At 37.8% G+C, this 17,949-nt stretch overlaps 1 pseudogene; it reads left to right on the top strand.

Moving 5' to 3' along the window:
* The first annotated feature begins 16,034 nt into the window (after positions 1-16,034).
* LOC107027602 overlaps positions 16,035-17,949 on the top strand; it is a 31,317-nt pseudogene continuing 29,402 nt past the window's right edge.

The raw sequence follows: 17,949 nt of genomic DNA, 5'->3' as shown, positions 1-17,949 counted from the left end.
TGCAAAGATGGAAAAAATTTAAGTTTGGTTATTTCTTTAGGAGAGATATTTCTTTAGGAGAGATTGAAAGATGTTTTCTTGAAGGTTGTAGTGAGGGCTTCCTCCTAAGGAGGGGATGGGGTACTTAGAAAGCATGAGTTGTTGAAATCCCGACATCCTCTTCTCTTTCTTCCAATCTTATTCTAGCTCAAGACCAAGAGTTCCTAGTTGACTTATGTTATGTTTTAGGATCCATGTGTGACTTAGGTGTTCTCATGATTTCGTTAAGATAAATAAGTGTTTTAGAATTTATTTTTGAGATAAAATTAGTTTTCATGTCTCACGTTCTTCATTTTGATAGGAAATTAGATTAAGAAACCAATGTGACTCAAGAGGTTAATGGTTTAAATATTGTTTTGAGAAGTAATAACATAGTTGGCTTAAGATGACAAGATAGGCATAGTTTGAGTTGGAGAAGGAAATTTCTCCAATAAAACTTCTCCAACAAAATGGAATATGTCTAAGTTCCAAACATAATGAGTTTTTAGAGGTAGTGCATATTTTGATCATAATGTATGATGTTTGTTTCAAATGGAGATTCTCTCCCAAGTTGTGCATTGTGTGTGATATGACATACTTGACTTAATGATGTGAATAATGAACTTAGTGTAATGTGTTCTAATGAAATGGCATGTTAACTCTTTATGTCGCATTGAAATGGCCTAGATAGAATAGGCGGTAATTCCTTCCATGATTATGTGAATACGTGAGGGTTGTGCATTTTCATAAAAAACATGTGTTTTTGAATAAAGATAAGTTTTTGTGAGTTGTTTCCCTCATGTTGTAGTGCATATATTATAAGTGATCTATTATACTTCATGAAAATAAGATATGAGCATGCCTAATATGAGGAGTTGATAAATTACTATTTTAATAAGTGCTATTGAACATGGAATCTTGCATATGAGCTTTATGATGAAACATGAGTATGTTATGACTAGGAGATGGTATCTCCTCTTGCAACATAACTAAACAAGATAATGTCAAGCATATAGATCGATAGATGTAGTTCCTACTTCCTTATATTTGTATAGACTATGTTGAACTAGATTTTAAGTTCCACTTTTTGAAATGATGTTCATTGTGTGTTGCTTATCTTTTTGTTATACATCACTTTGATTATTACATACTTGTTGGGCTCTAAGTTTGAGATTTTGATTCCTTAAGATGTTTTAAGTGTCATTTGGGGACGAATGTTCCCAAGGATTGGATATTGTAATGCCCCGTATGAACTAGTGAGACTTAGATAAGTATGACGTCCGGGAACAATTCCAAACCGATTTGGCACCCGAACGGGGGAAGAAGGATCTAGAGTTGTGAAGAGGTTTATAGAGAACTGTAGAACCTTCTAGATTTCTAGAGAAGACTAGAACACTTCAGATACTTTTGGAAGAGTTTAGCATATTTTAGGAAGGGTAGAATTCTCTAGAATATGGACTAAAGTGTAATTACCTTAGGAACTTGTAGAGTAATTTTTATTTACACTTAGGCCCTTAGGTGGTAGTATGTATAGAGGGGCCTCTCATTTGTAAATCATCCAACAATCCAACCTAGCAAACTTGTAAGCAATTCTTCCAAGTACAATACAAGTATTCTTCCAAACTCCTTTTTATGTCTCTCTTTACATTTTCTTAGTGATCTAAGTCTTAAAGGCTTACTTGAGCTTAAAAGACCGTGAAAGATTTGTGAGTAAGTTGTCAAGTGTCGCACGGCGTCTTAGCAAATACTCTATGTCCGTGACTAAGTGGTATCAAATCCAATTTTATTATAAGAGAATGACTAACGAAGGAGACGTAAACGGCGCTAGCACCACCAACTTCCATATTGATGGTGGAAAGAAAAACTGAAAATGGAAGAAACATCAAAAGGGTAACGAGGAAATACATCCCGAACTCACACCTAGTGAGGCGCTAACATCTCACCCAACCTTGATGTTGATGCAAGTGACGAAGAAATAGGAGAAGATACCATAGACGTCACTTCCGTAGAGGAATGAGTCGCAAGGGTGGAAGTGGCAAGACAAATCGTCGAGATCTTAGGCCGTCGCATGAATGTTACTGACAACAAGTTCAAGACCCTTGAGGACTTCACCCTTGAGGAGAGCGAGAACATCCGGAAGGAGTTGGAGGGACGCCAGCAGGTCAAGTTTGATATGAAGGAGGCCATCACTTCATTGGAGTGTCGGCTTATGGAAGTGCTTAACACGAAGGAGACCATCACTTCGTTGGAGCAACAGCTGACGAAAGCGCTTGGCACGATCGAGACAGTGGGGGCCAAAGTGAAAGCACTCAAGAAAGGTGTGAAGGTTAGAGGATCTGCATCACCTGACCGTGATAGGGAGGCAATCCACCTATATTTAAAGACGTCCATGACGCTCAAGAGGTGGAGAATTTTCTATGGCACTTGAAAAACTACTTCAAGTGTAGTCGGGTGAGAAATGATGAGAACAAGATCAATACTACCGAGTTATACTTTTCCGAGATGGCTATGCTATAATGGAGGCGCAAAGTGGCCGATATCAGGAAGGGGACGTGCATCATTAACATATGGGAGAAATTCAGAGAAGAATTCAAGAAAGCCTTCATCCCCAACAACGTCGTGTACAAGGTTAAGCGCAAGTTCTGAAAATTGAAGCAAACGGGAAGCATTCGGGTGTATCTGAAAGTGTTCACAACTCTAACACTTAAAATTCCCAACCTCACGGACGAATACATGCTATTCCACTTCATGGATGGTCTGCAGAATAGGGCCAAGACGGAGTTGGAGCGGCGTCAAGTAAACACCACAGACGAAGCAATAACACAAGCCGAGTCCTTGACAGATTTCAAGCATGAGCGGCATGACATGTTGAAGGGAAAAGATACGAGAAGTAGTCATGCTAAAGGTGGAGGAGACCGTGGCCGAGGCAAGGAACAACGGGTACACCCAAGCAGCACGACACACACAAATCGTACAGAAAGCGGTTTGGGCGTCAAAGCTACACAGAGAAGCGGGCGCAGGACAACAAAGGATACGGATGCTACATATGCGAAGGACTACTCTTCTACGCCATGTGCCCCGGGATGAAGAACCTTGGTGCCATCCTATGTGAACGGAAGGAGAAGAATGCACAAGAGCAAGGGCAGGACGCGGGCACAACGCAGTTGGGCATGGTTGGACTGTGCAATGCAATATCCAAGAAGACCGAGAAGCCAGGAGATTGTAGCACGCAGTATGTAGACATCTCCATTAATGGACGACAAGCTCGTGCCTTGGTAGACTCCGGGTCTGAACAAAACATTATGACCGAAACAGACGCAAAAAGGTTAAATAATGCCCTACCGACTCCCGTTTGCGGGGTATCCCAAGGAGGAAGCATCACGTTGGGAAAGTGGCAAGGTAAAACAAACTTTATCGTCGCTCCATTCGACATATTTGATATAATCCTCGGCCAAGAGTTCTTGCAGCGCTGCCACACTATGATCGACCCCTATCTCCAATGACTCATGGTCATGGAGCGGGAAGAGCTATGCATGGTACCTCTAGTTAAGGTGCCAAAGAAAGAAGGGCATGCCCACTTATCGGCCATGCAGATTGTGAAGGCCCTAAAGAAAGGAAAACCGACGTTCCTAGCTACCATCGCAAGTTCATAAGAAGACCATGGTGCTCTAGAGATCTTTCCACCAATCATAGAGACTGTCCTTGAAGAGAAAAAGGATGTGATGCCGGACGAGCTGCCAAAGACTCTACCTCCAAGGCTCGAGGTAGATCAAAAGATTGAGTTAGGGGTTGGATCCAAGCCACCTACACATGCACCTTACCGCATGGCTCCACCTGAGTTAGAGGAGCTTAGGAAGCAGTTGAAGGAGCTCCTCGAGGCCGGTCACATCCGTCCATCCAAGGCACCTTATGGCGCGCTAGTTCTATTCCAGAGGCACAAAGATGGGTCTTTACGCTTATACATCGAATATCGGGCGCTCAATAAGGTCACGATCAAGAGCAAATATCCGATCCCGATGATTGCAAACTTATTTGATCGTCTTGGACAGGCCAAGTACTTCACCAAGATGGATCTCCGCCAAGGCAACTACAAAGTGCGCATCGCGGAAGGAGATGAGCCACAGACAGCGTGCGTGACTAGATACGGAGCATATGAGTGGTTGGTAACTCCTTTCGGCTTAGCAAACGCACCCACCACCTTATTCACGATGATGAACGAGATCCTTCATCCTTAATTGGACCACTTCGTAGTGGTGTACATTGATGACATAGTAATCTATAGCAACACCTTGGAGGAACACGTGGAGCACTTAAGGAAAGTCTTCAAAATCATACGAGAGTTCCATCACTACATCAAGCGGGAAAAATGTGAGTTCGCCTAGCCCAAGGTGCACTTCTTAGGCCATATTACCAGCCAAGGCGATCTTCGGATGCACAAGGCAAAGATTTGGGCGATCCAAGAGTGAGAGGCGCCCACGAAGGTGACCGAGCTGCGAGCATTCCGTGGACTTGCCAACTACTATCGCAGGTTCATCAGTGTTTACTCCGCTAAACTCGCCCCACTGACCGAGTTGTTAAAGAAGAATGAGTCGTGGGTGTGGAGCAAGGAGTGCCTAGGAGAATTCGAAGGTCTCAAGGCTGCGGTAACACAAGAACTAGTCTTGATGCTGCCCGAATTCTCAAAGACCTTCGAAATTCATACGGATGTCTCAGACTTTGCCATTGGGGGAGTCTTAATGCAAGAGAGACACCCAATAGAATTTGAAAGCCGCAAATTGAATGAAGCTGAAAGATGGTACACGGTACAAGAAAAAGAGATGAGGATCATCTTACATTGTCTAAACACATGGAGACACTACTTATTGGGCTCCAAATTCGTGGTCAAGACTGACAATGTTGCCACTAGATATTTTCAGTCTCAGAAGAAGATCACCCCAAAGCAAGCGAGTTCGCAAGATTTCCTAGTAGAATTTGACTACGTCTTAGATTACAAGCCATGAAGAGGCAATGTCGGGACGACGCACTAAGCAGGAAGGATGAGCTTGCTGCCATCAGTACAACTCACTGTGACATTCAAGACGCAATCAAGGATGGCATGCAACTCGATCCGCAGGCCAAGAAGTTGATGAAGTTGGCTTCCCAAGGCAAAACAAGGCGTTTTTGGGTAGAAAATGGCTTCTTGCTTTCTACCGGTAGGAGGGTTCATATACCCAAGTTTAGATCTATTAGGTGGCGGATCATAAACGAAATCCATGACAAACCGTGGGCTGGGTATCCAGTGCAGCGAAGAAGGAGGGCGCTTATCGAGGCTATTTACTTTTTGCCACGCATGCCGGATGACATTGAGTGTTATGTGCAGACTTGTCTTGTGTACCAACAGGAAAAGTTAGAGCAAAGGCAACCAGGAGGGTTATTATAGCCACTACCCATAGCAGAACGCCCATGTCAGAGCGTAACCAAGGACTTCATCTCTTCCTTGCCGAAGTCCGACGGATTTGGCACGATCATGGTCGTGGTAGATAGATTCTTTAAATATTCTACATTCATGCCTGCCACACAGCCGGTTGCACGGCAAAGGAAGCTGCTCAATTATTTTTCAAGAATGTAGTGAAACATTGGGGGCTACCTAGACATATCATCAGCAATCGAGACCCCCGCTTAACCGGAAACTTTTGGAATGAGCTCTTTGAAACTCTTGGCACGAAACTTCACTTTTCCACAACTTTCAAATCGCAAACTGACGGCCAAACTGAACGCGTCAACGCCCTTTTAGAGTGCTATCTAAGGCACTAGATCAGTGCACATCAAAGGGAATGCGCCAGACTCCTAGATAGAGAGAAAAGAAAGAGAGAAGGGGAGCAGCATTTTATTCTCTTCGCGGTCGTAGAAGCATTTGGAACGGGCTCCGCATTTATTTCGTGGCGCAATTTTCTTACCATTTGTAGAGGAGTGAATCCACAAGGCTCACACAATTCGAGTTGGCGACAGGACAACAACCAAACGCTGCATTCGTTGCCAACTACTTTTGAAGGGAAGAGTTTCGGTGCTTACCATCTTGCCAAGGGATGGGAAGAGAAACTTGATACTGCCAAGTCCTACTTGGACAAGGCAGCTAAGAAGATGATTTTTTTTGCCAACCGCAATCGTTGTCCCACGGATTACAAAGAAGGAGACATGGTCTTGGTAAGATTCAATCTAAGACAGTTCAAAACACTAACAGACGTTCATTAAAACATAATACGCAAATACGAGGTCCCGTTCAAGATTGTTTCCAAGGTGGGCAAAATTTCGTACAAGTTTGACTTACCTCCACACTTAAAGATTCATCTAGTATTTCATGCAAGTATCCTTAAGCCGTATCATGAAGACAAGGACTATCCCAGCCGGAACCTATCACAACAGGCAACCATTACTGTCACCGCCTCTCACAACCAAAAAATCGAAGCCACCATAGATTACCAAGACAAACGGAAGCGAGGTCAACAATCCAGCTCCATGTTCCTCGTGCATTGGAATGGACAAACTCTAGAAGAGGCCACATGGGATTAATATGAATATTTGTGGCAGTTCAAGGACAAACTCCAAGGGTTTTTACAACAACATGTCGCGGTCGTCGCATTAATAGTTGTGGGAGAGTATGACGTCTCGCCATATTTCTAGCCCGATTTGGCATCGGAACTTGGGAAGAAGGATCTATAGTTGTGAAAAGGTTTGCAGAGAACTCTAGAATCTTCTAGATTTCTAGAGAAGACTAGAGAATTCCTTAGAATTCTCTAGAATACTTTAGATACTTTTGGAAGAGTTTATCATATTCTAGGAAGGGTAGAATTCTCTAGAATATGGACTAATGTGTATTTACCTTACTGACTTGTAGAATAATTTTTATTTACACTTAGGCCTTTGGGAGGTAGTATAAATATAAGGGCCTCTCATTTGTAAATCATCCAACAATCCAACCTAGCATCGTTTTAAGCAAGTATTCCAAGTATAATACAAGCCTTCTTCCAAAGTTCTTTCTATGTTTTTCTTTACATTCTCTTAGCGATCTAGGTCTTAAAGTCTTACTTGAGGTTACAATATCGTGAAAGATTTGTGAGTAAGTTGTTAAAGTTCCGCACGGAGTCTTAGCAATTACTCTAAGTCCGTGACATAATGCATCACTAAATTAATAGTCCAAACTAGAGACTCATCGTGTGAGTTGGTATAACCTTTTGTTGGTTTGTATGTTGAATTACAGATGATGTATGTGTTTAAGTAACTGAAAGAGATGTTGTAGACAAAAAAAATTCTAAAATAAGGGAGGTAAACATCTAGGGGTGAAGTTTGGAACATCAACTAGAAAGAATGGATTAAAATGCACTTTTTCTATCCTTTGATAGGTTTGTGATTGGCAGCATGGTCGCCCAAAGTGCATTGGCTATGCGCCAAGATGCAGTTGGGTCGCTTAGTAGTCTGTCCCACTTGGACAAGTTACTGTTTAAATGGGTGAAACCAAGATGCATTAGGCGAGTCACCTAAGTGGCTTGGTGAGGCAAAGAGTGTCCATTGGGCGAGCAAGGTCGTGATGTGTTTTTCATTTGACTTAGAGTGTAGGTTGAACATCAAATGATGAAATATCTTAGCTCAAAGGGAATTAGTTGCACTATTACCTATCCTATGAAAGGTATTTGGGTCCTCTTTCCAACACAACTAAGTTTGCCCGATTTTGATCTAAAGGTAGAAATATTCCCAAAATAGTGAAGCACTGTTTATTTTTGGGGTTTTCTATTCACATGGGCGGAACCAAGTGTAAAGCCCCAAAATGAACTAAGGTGAACTAGAGCCTCCTGAGTGTTTCTTGGGTTAATTTATTTTTAAAATGAGTTACTTTACTATTTTTAGGCAGTGTGTGATGTTTGGTTAAGTTTGGAGGTCAAACGTCCGAGAACGTCCACGATGTTCGGCACGTGTGCTTTAGATAGTGCTTGTGTGTCTTGATGTATTTGAGTATTATGTGTTAGTTTTAATTGAAGTTAATGTGGGATGTTACTAAGACCTAGAAATCTAAGTTTAGGGGTTTAACATTCGGGCACGACACCACCTAGGACCCACAAGGGGCCCTAGAGGAGGGCCAAAATCTTTGGTTCAAAACTTCCAAAAGAAGTTACCAATCGATGAGCCTATCAACAGCCAGTAGACCAGGTGACGGACCGACCACCTGGTCCATAGTTTGAACATGAAAGCCTTCAGGTTTGAGAGTTGTAGTCCCCACCAACGACACCTCATAGACAGGGCGTTGGTTGACAAACGACCCATCTTTTGTGGGTCGTGGATGTTGCATGCAAAAGCTGTTAAGGAGCTGCCTTGGCTTGGGGTGTTTGGTAAATTCACCCCAAGTTTTTTAAGGACCTTTGACTTTAACTTTAGGGTTATTCAAATATATTTTAGTATTTCAAACCCTAAGACCTAATTTTAGACCTCATTCTCCCAAATTCCAATAACCCTCTCCCTTAGAATTATCTCTAAAGTCTCTTTGGAAGCTAGAGGTCAAGAAGTGCTAGAAGGGATGTTGGTGGTCAATTTCTTCACCAAAATCTTTGGGGTTTCGCTTATCTGAGATATGGTATCGATCCTTCAACCAACTTCCATTTAAAGAGTCATTTCTAAAATATTTCAAAAAGGGTTTCAAACTTTATTTTCTTCCTTTTTTATTTCAAGCATGGGTCTTCTTGTAAAAGTTCTTTGGTGATTCAAATGTGTTTATTATAGTATGAATTGATGATTTTAATGTCAAAAACCTATTGAACTGATGTTAATGAATATTTCAAACTTTTGGTAAGAAATGAGTTAAATGAGGATGTTTTTGTAGGGTATTAACGTTGGTCTTCTAGCGTTGTTATTTTGATTTAGCTACTTCTTATTGTCCCTGTTATGATTAAATATTGAGAAAAATATTATAGGTGTTGATGGCTTGGTTTAATGGTGTGTTTCTTATATTGTGTAATTCTTATGATAAATTGCACTTGAGTGGTATGGTCCACCTTCTTTATGATGAAGTTTATTTGATGAATTTGATATTAGCTAGTATGTTTTGTGAGTATTTCTTTTAAGGATTAATATGTTAAATGAAGCGATATAGAAGATAAGTCTTTTCTTGTGTTTTGTGAAGGTTAATTTAATGTTTGACTTAGATTATGCCTAAGTGAAGTATATGATTTGTGAAGCATGTTAAGTGTGTGATTTTATAAATGTAGGCATAAAGCATATATAGAAGCTAATGTGAATAAAATAATTCATATATGCAAGATGTGCTCACAACTACACAGTACCACACTTAAATGAATGTACGAAGCTAAGTTGAGTAAATAGAGAATTTTTGGGGTGAACACTCTTGGTAAGTTGAAATGAAGTGTTTAGTAGTAACCTCACTACATCCTAAGAGCTTTCTACGATTGATCGGATGATTAATGCCCTTCGTGAGTTGATATGTGGTGTTCACTAGTTATCCTTAACCTATAGTCGAAAATTTTTAGAATGTGTGGGGATTATGTGTACGACCAAAAGGATATGAAGAAGAAGTGGATACACTTCGTGAATTGAGATGTTGTATTCCAATGTACCTCTTGATATTAGTACTCCTCGTTAGTAGAGAATGAGTTATTTAGTAGCAATCTCCTTATCCCTTAACTGTGGGACCGCATAGGTGTAGATATTTGGAAAGCCATGTAAAAGCTATAAAGAATGATCTTACACTAGGCAAGTGAGGATCCCTCATCTAATAGAGGTTAAAGTCGGGATTCCATGTCTAGCTCTCATGGTCTATGTTGTTAAGATAACTCCCAAAAAAGTAATGAATGTGGTAAGTCTTCTAGGATTGTTTTACTTATGGTAGGTAGTCGAATGGGACGCTATTTATCCATTGAACTATGTAAGCATTCCGAAAATGGAGTCTTGGTGAGTCGTATTTGAATGGGATTAACTAAGACTCCTAAAAGAATATACTACTTAGGGTAGGCGGTGGTATAAGATGCTATCTATCCATTGAACTAGGTAGGACCTTCCGAATGGGGAGTCTTGGTTCCAAGTCTTTTTAAAGAGTGTACTACTTAGAGTAGGTGGTTGTATGGGATGCCATCTATTCATCGCACTAAATAGTAATTCCGAGAGGGAATTCTTGGTGTGTGTTTGGTGTTCTTGTATTGTATTGCCATTAAGTGGGTGCTTGTTCTTCCAAGGTGAGTATGCCAAAATGGAGGTAGTCTTGAGGGTGGCTTTGATGTTTAGTGAAAGAGGCATATGCATACTTCCTTCATGCTCTACCTAAGTGAGTCTAAGGATGTCCTTAGATAGGAAACTGCGACGGAAATGATGCTTATTTTTTCATTGGAAATGCTTTGGAAGTTCACCATTTTGGAATCTTTTAGTTCACTATAAAGAATTCGAAAATTTACTATAAAAATGCTTTCTTTTGCAAAAATCATGGAAACTCTTCTCTAAGTGTTAAATGATGTTTCTTATATTGTTTTACTTCTATATTCATTAATGTAGACTCAATTAGCATGAAAATTTTATTATACTAAAATATCCCTTGTTGCATGTTTTTGCATATGCCATACTTAGTACATTATTTTTACTAAGCCCATAGTTTTGTATACTCTATAAATATAGGTTGGAAGCTTTTGAACTCTAGAAGGTGAATCTTAGAAAGGTATCTCCCAACGCATAGTATGTCCTCATATATTTGAGGGTATAGTCCTTTTGTTAGTTTCTTATTTAAAGGCTTGCTATGCATTTCTTTAATGTAAAAGGGACATATCCCTAAGATATTATGTTGTGTGTTTAAGTTGGCTTGTGACGATTAGATTTCTTAAGTATTTATAAAAGATTTTCTTTAAGTATTTTATTCATGAAAAATTGTAAATTCCACAATACTTTTCATGTCTTGTATAATGAACGATAGTTAAAGGGATTGTACTAGACCACAAAGAGTCAAGTACGTCTTGCCATTAACCGAGGGTTCTACCTAACTTCTAGGGGGTACTTCCGCGTCGTGACAGACTTTGTATGAGAGCATAATGTTATGCGAAATACTTTAGGTTCTAAAAGTTTCAAAAGCGACATCTAGTAGTATCTTGGTCATTGGTGTAATTCGCGACACATCCATGGACAAGAGGCTATAGGATGATAACAGTTTCACTTTCTTCTTTATTCTAATGTCGTGCCTTAGAGTTGAGTCATATAAGGTGTCTTTTCTCAACCTCTTCTCTTTGTTTTTATAGGACATGAATTGAGGAGATCAACCGCTAGAAGGGAGGACGGAGGTGTCGCTAATGAGAGGATACCTCCTCATGTTGACCAAGTTCCAATTGTTGGCCTAGAGGAAGAGAATGAAAAGGTTCCCCTTCAAGAATTTCAAGTGCCTCCGGATCCCCAAGAACCTCAAGTGCCCCAAGTGCCTCCTATACCTCAAGATCCTTTTATTGAGGGGGATTTGACTAATGTGGAGTTGAGGGATGCCCTAATGAACTTGACCCAACTCATGAGGACTCAAGCTCATGTCTTCAACAATCACTTTGTTTCCCAAGCTAACCAAGGAGTTGGGTCCCAACCAAATGCCAGTACTCCCGCTTCTACAATTCGAGATTTCATGAGGATGAACCTCCCACTTTTCAGGGAACTAAGGTGGATTAAGATCCAAATGATTTCATAGATATAGTTTTCAAAGTGGTAGATGCTATGGATGTGAACCCTAGGGAGAAAGCGGAGTTAGCCACTTACCAACTCAAAGATGTGTCTCAAGTATGGTTTGAGCAATGGAGCATTGAGAGACCCTTAGAAAGAGGTCCGGTTGATTGCGAAGAATTCAAAGAGGTTTGCCTATATAGTTGCTTTCACCAAGAGTGGAGGGAGAAGAAGATGGTTGAATTTATGAACCTTGGTCAAGGGGAAATGAGTGTGCAAGAGTGCTCTCTCCAATTCACCCTACACACTAAGTATGCCCCAACCATGGTAGCCAACCCTAGGTCTAGTATGAAAAAATTTGTGATGGGAGTGTCTAGCATTGTGGAGAAGAGTGTCGTACATCAATGTAACTTAATGAAATAGATATTTCTAGGATCATGGTCAATGTACAACAAATTGAGGAGTCAAAAATAAGAGAGATAAGGCAAGAGGGTAAGAGGCATAGGTAGGATGATTCTAGTCACTAAAGGCCAAATAAGCGGTTCTATCACCAAGATTATTCCATGGGAAACAAGGACAAAGATCCAAAAAAAAAATTCCCAAGGTGGTGGCCATACATTTGAGATGACTAAGTGCCCTACTTGTGGGAAGCAACATTTGGGTAGGTCTCTTTCTGGAATGAATGGTTGTTTTTCATGTGGTAATAAGGGACACTAGATGAGGGATTTCCCTAACATCAATGCAAGAGGGAAATAGGTCAATCAAGCTTCCCTAGATCCTAATTCTCCAAAAAAGAACCCTCTCTATTGGATGGGAGCTAGGAAGGATAAGTAATGCTAAGTCGATAGTCCCTTTAAGTCATAACTCTACATTGTTTTTGATGCAACTAAACTTGGGAAAATCTTGCATATACCATCTGTGGGAATTAATGAGTACAATTGGGGTTTTGCTGAATATTCTAGCTTGCCAGCCAAATTCTCTCAAGGTAGAGTCAATTCTAGGGCACAAACTGTTTTAAAGGGAATTATGAGATATTTGCATAAGCTTCTTTTTGAAATAGTTCATAAGGTGATACTGCCTTGAGGTCACCAACGTCACATTGCCTCCATACGAGACATGGGACTTATGAATGCTCTTGAGTGCAAAGAACGCATTGATTGGCCCACACTGATTATCAAACATCTTGCTAGAATTGTTGATCCTAAACTAGGTTCTCATCAGTTAGCTTTTGGAAATCTTTTAACAAGAGTGTTTGATGCATTTGAAGTATCATTGGGAGAAGGCAGGATTTTAACTCGTGCAGATATGTTCACTCAAACCATCCTTGCTGATTGTGGCATTCCCATGGAGTCGGAGCAGGTTGCAACTGCATCTCCACGTACATCTGGTCCTATTGCTCAGTTGCTCAGGGAACTTAAAGTAGCTGAAGAAAAGTATGCCACTCTCGAGTCAGAAAACCAGAAGTTATGTGCTGAACTTACCACTTCAAATGCTGAAATTCACAGGTTGAAGGATCAGTTAGTGCAGCAGCAACTTGCTAACAATGCAAGAGTTGACAGAGTTCTGGATATGCTGGCTTCTGCTTCAACAAAGCCTGGTCAACCTTCACATTGAAAAAGCATCTTGTTTGAACTTGGTTCTCTTAGTTGTTTGAACTCTGTGCTGTTACTCTTTGTTTTGTTGCCAGAACATTTTATTATGCTCAACTGCCTGGGCTTATATTGTTGCTATGGATGATGATTGGGTTTGTTTAGCCGCTGTTGGATTCTTTTTGATTTGCCAAAAGGGGGAAGAGTATTTGCGCATGCATCACACAGAAAGATTTGTTTGTCTTCATCAAAAAGGGGGAATATGATAGAATCGATAATTCATGTTTTGATGATAGACAAGAAGCGCAAATAATTAGTAATAAATGAACGCAGCAAAAGAAGCCAAGCTCGAGTCCAAGTTCGAGTAAAATGGGTCAGCAAAGTAATCAAGAAAATAGAGTTATTTGTCAAAGCCAAAAATAATATATTTAAGGTATAAAGTAATACAAATAAGGAAAACCTTAAATATATTATTAAGAAAGGAAGTTGTATTCAATAAGGATTGTACTTTAAAAAGGGAATCCTTGTTTAACAATAACTTCCTTACCTTATCTGATAAGGATTGTACAAGGCAAAAGAAACTCTATAAGAAGAGGACGATGCAGATGAAGAATCCCACGACTTCACATAGAGAGAAAAGTGAGAATTAATCATCAAACTGAAGTCTTCAAGATTGATAGGCTTGCTACGTTTAAAACATTCTTGAGTGAGAAGGTTTTTAACGTGTAGAACTATTTTCTTGTTTTGTTCTTGATTGTAATTTACAGTTTATTGTACAAAGTGTGGGTTTGGCTCTTTGTAGGGTTGAGTGTTAGTGAAAGTTGTAACAAAAGGTGGGTTTGGCCTTTTGGAGAGATCGATTGGAGTCAATCGAGAGAGGTAGTAGATATAAGGCTTTTTGATTATTGAGTTGTAATTACAAATTCTTATAGTTGAATTAATAAAACGAGGTTTTTCCTTCCTTGAGTGAGGAAGGTTTTTAAATTAATAAGTGTTTGTGTCTTTACTTAAAAGCAACTTACAAGAACCTGGTTCTTGTTCTGGGGTAAGGTTTCTTCATTGCATTTGGAACTTTTGGAATAAAATTAAATAATTTTCTTAGAAAAAGTAAAAATTTCTTATGGTTAGTATGTATTGTTTTAATCCTGTTCATAATCAAATCTCCTTTCACCATGTTAGGACTACTATGTATAGGTTACAACGTAACACATCAATAAGTAAAAAAGATTTTACTTGAGCTCTAAAATACTAAGATTAAACATTGACGTCCTCATGAAAATAATGATGATTGTGCCAATTAATATTCCATTGTCGCAAACATGTATATTTAGTTGATCATATATAATGTATTTGTCTTTTTGTCCTTTTTGCATGTCACTGCGACACAAGTCTTTCACCAACTCCGTGTCATAAATTTCCACCTTTTTTAAATTTTAATGATAATCATTTTGTGACTCCAAAAACTCGATCATCTCCGACACACTTCTATTTTACTCTCCATTCTCTATATTTGGAGAGTAAAATAGAGAATGTCCTCTCCAACCCCTCTTCATATTATTCTCTATACTCCATTTATAGAGAGGTAAATAGTAATTCTCCAAATTTGGAGAAGTACTATTCATACTCTGTATTTCACTTTTTCAATATTTATTATTATTTCCATTACTTTTCAATAAACATATTATTTCATTAATTAAATATCTAATATTTATGATTCCTTTTAAATGTAATATACTATTTAAAAAAAATATATTATATAATATATACTACTTTAATTTCATTTAATATATTTTTAATAATTTTCACCAATAATAAAAATTTTATTTTTATTATTAATTTTTCTTATAAAGAATACACAATATTAAAATGGTAAGATGAAAAAATTAATTTAAATACAAATAACAATACAATACATAACACAATAACTTAAATACAAGATAAAATACAATACATAACATAGTAATTAATTCGCAATGAAACAAGAATTATGTCGAAAAGATGTGGAACACGCATTCGGTGTTTGACAATTATTGCATGACCGTCATGTTTTTGGAGAAAGAAAGTGCTACATGCTATAATGACTACATGTATTATACTACAAAACGTGATAATTGAGGACGTGATCTTGATGCATGAATTCAAGATGTTGTAGAGGCTCCAACTTCAACGCAAAAATGGTGGTAGATGAAAATATTCAATTTTGAATAATTTTTAGCTAGACATAATAACATTAAGGACAAAAATACTCATTTTGAACTCCGTAATGCATTAAGAGAGCACTTATGGGAGCAACGTAATAATTTAAAAAATTGAGTGTTTATGTAATCATATTTTACTTTTCTTTAAGTTTGTTCATTAGTTTATATATTATGTAATATTTTCGTGCAATTTATGATATTTAAAAATTTAGAATAAAATAGTTTTCATCACATGAGAATTATATAAAGTAATCATTGTGAAAAAGAAATAAATGATTTATATGAAATAAGAAAATAAGAGTGAAATAGAAATAATAATATAATACTAAGGAGAAAGTAAAATAGAAAATTGAGTTGGAGTTGATTATCTGAAAAAAATAGAAAATTCCATATTTAGAGAGTAAAATAGAGTGTAAGGTTTGAAGATGCCCTTAATAAAAAGACAATTTTAAGCTTGAATATAACTTCACACACAAATTTGATGTAATAGATGAAAGAAAAACTTTTTTGAATTATTTTTAATAGTTAAAGGATATTTTTTGTTTCAAAATATGGGTGATAGGGGAAAATGGTTACAGTAGACAAAAAGAAGGCAATTTCGAATCATTTTTACCATGTTAAATACTTTTTTAACCCTTTATCGTATATCTCTATATTTATAGTTTTTATTTAATAATATATGACTTATTTTTGAATTTTTTTCTTTCACCGTCCTTTCAGATACTATTTGAAGCTACCTCATATGTGCAGAAGGTCACTCTAAATAGACCTACACAATTAAATTGCTTGACTTTTGAAATGGTATGTTGAACTTCATTCTTTTGCTTTCTTTCTTTTTTTTCTATTTTTATTTTAAATTTATTGGGAGAGAGAACAAGAACAATAACTCATACATTATCTTAACCAAACAAATAAAATATATACGTTCTTGTTTTATATGTTTCTTCATGTCCCCAATTTTATTTTTGAATTTTGCAGATTGGTGAATTGTTAAGAACTTTCGAAGAGTATGAAAAAGATCCACAAGTAAGGGCTGTAATAGTTAAGGTAAAGAAGAAGCAAACATACTGTTTCTCAATACATTTACACGTGTATAAATCCCTTATTTTGTTATGAAATATGGACTAATATAAAAATATTACAATCAATATAATTGGAATAAAATGGAAAAATAATGATACTAAGGGTGTGTTTGGTCTGAAGGAAAACATTTTTCAAAAAATGTTTTCTAATTTTCTCATGTTTAATTTGGTTGGGTCAAATGTTTTCCAAGTCAACTTATTTTCCTCAATTTAAGGAAAATGACAACTCTTCAAAACTTAAAGGAAAATATTTTTCAAAATTCTCTTTCAACCTCCTCCTATCCCCCTACAAGCCTACCACCCCTATCAGCCCCCAACCCACCTCCTACTCCTAAAAAATTAAGTTTATTTTTTAAAAAGTGATTTCGTTTTTTTTACCCCTACCCTCGACCCTCCCACCCACCTCCTACTACCCCTATCCCAAGAAAAATATTTAAGTTTGTTTTAAAAAAATATTTTTAACTTCAAAAATTTATTTTTCATTCCTACCCTCGAACGCCCACCAACCCTACCCTACCAGCCCCTCCTTCATACCAAACACACCCTAAGAATTTTATGTGAAATTCTCTTTTAATAAGAAAAATACCATAGGCGGAGAGAGACACATGATATTACTATGTTAAAATTTTGTGTAGTCACAAGTACAATGATCAAAATGTTCATAACATACTCAAAATAAAATTTTAATTTTTATCTTACTAAAATGTCGCTCACATTCTATTTTTTTCGCAATACATAAAATACCTCAACACTCTCTCTATATTTATCCTTCTCTATGGTGTGTTTTGAATGAGGAGCTGAAGAGCTCATTACGAATACTATCTTCCCTTAATTATGGTTCGGACCCCACAAATCTTTCCCTCTAGTCATATGCGTCCGAAGAAGGTCATTTTTGTCTTTTCAAATAAAGTCTGCTCCAACAAGTTTTTTGCATAACTTGAACTTGTCTTTCGGTATTACTTTAATTAATATATCAATAAGACTTTTACTTATGTGAAATATTTTTACGTAAAATAATTCACTCTCCATTTGTTTACAAATTTTTATGATATCTCACTTTGATATATATTGTCCTTGCATAGCACATCAAGTTATTTCTTAAGTTAACAAATTATGCTACGATTTATGTGAGACATCATAGTATGAAGCAGTAATAGGGCATAGGTATCTTTGTAAGTTGATATGGGTTCATAAAGCATGGATGATATAGTTTAGAACATGACATTCTATATGTGAAGTAATTCAACATAAAACATGGGCACTCTTGGGTATGAAGTAAGTATAGGACTAAGATGCCTGACTGATAGCTTTTAAGAATAACAGCACTTCACTAGCTGCAACTTCATAGTTCCCACACACACCACACCCACCCACACCACACACCACACCCACCCACCCACC

Source organism: Solanum pennellii, chromosome 8, assembly GCF_001406875.1.
Source record: "Solanum pennellii chromosome 8, SPENNV200".
Classification (NCBI taxonomy): Eukaryota; Viridiplantae; Streptophyta; class Magnoliopsida; order Solanales; family Solanaceae; genus Solanum; species Solanum pennellii.
This window is presented reverse-complemented; position numbering and strand designations above follow the sequence as displayed.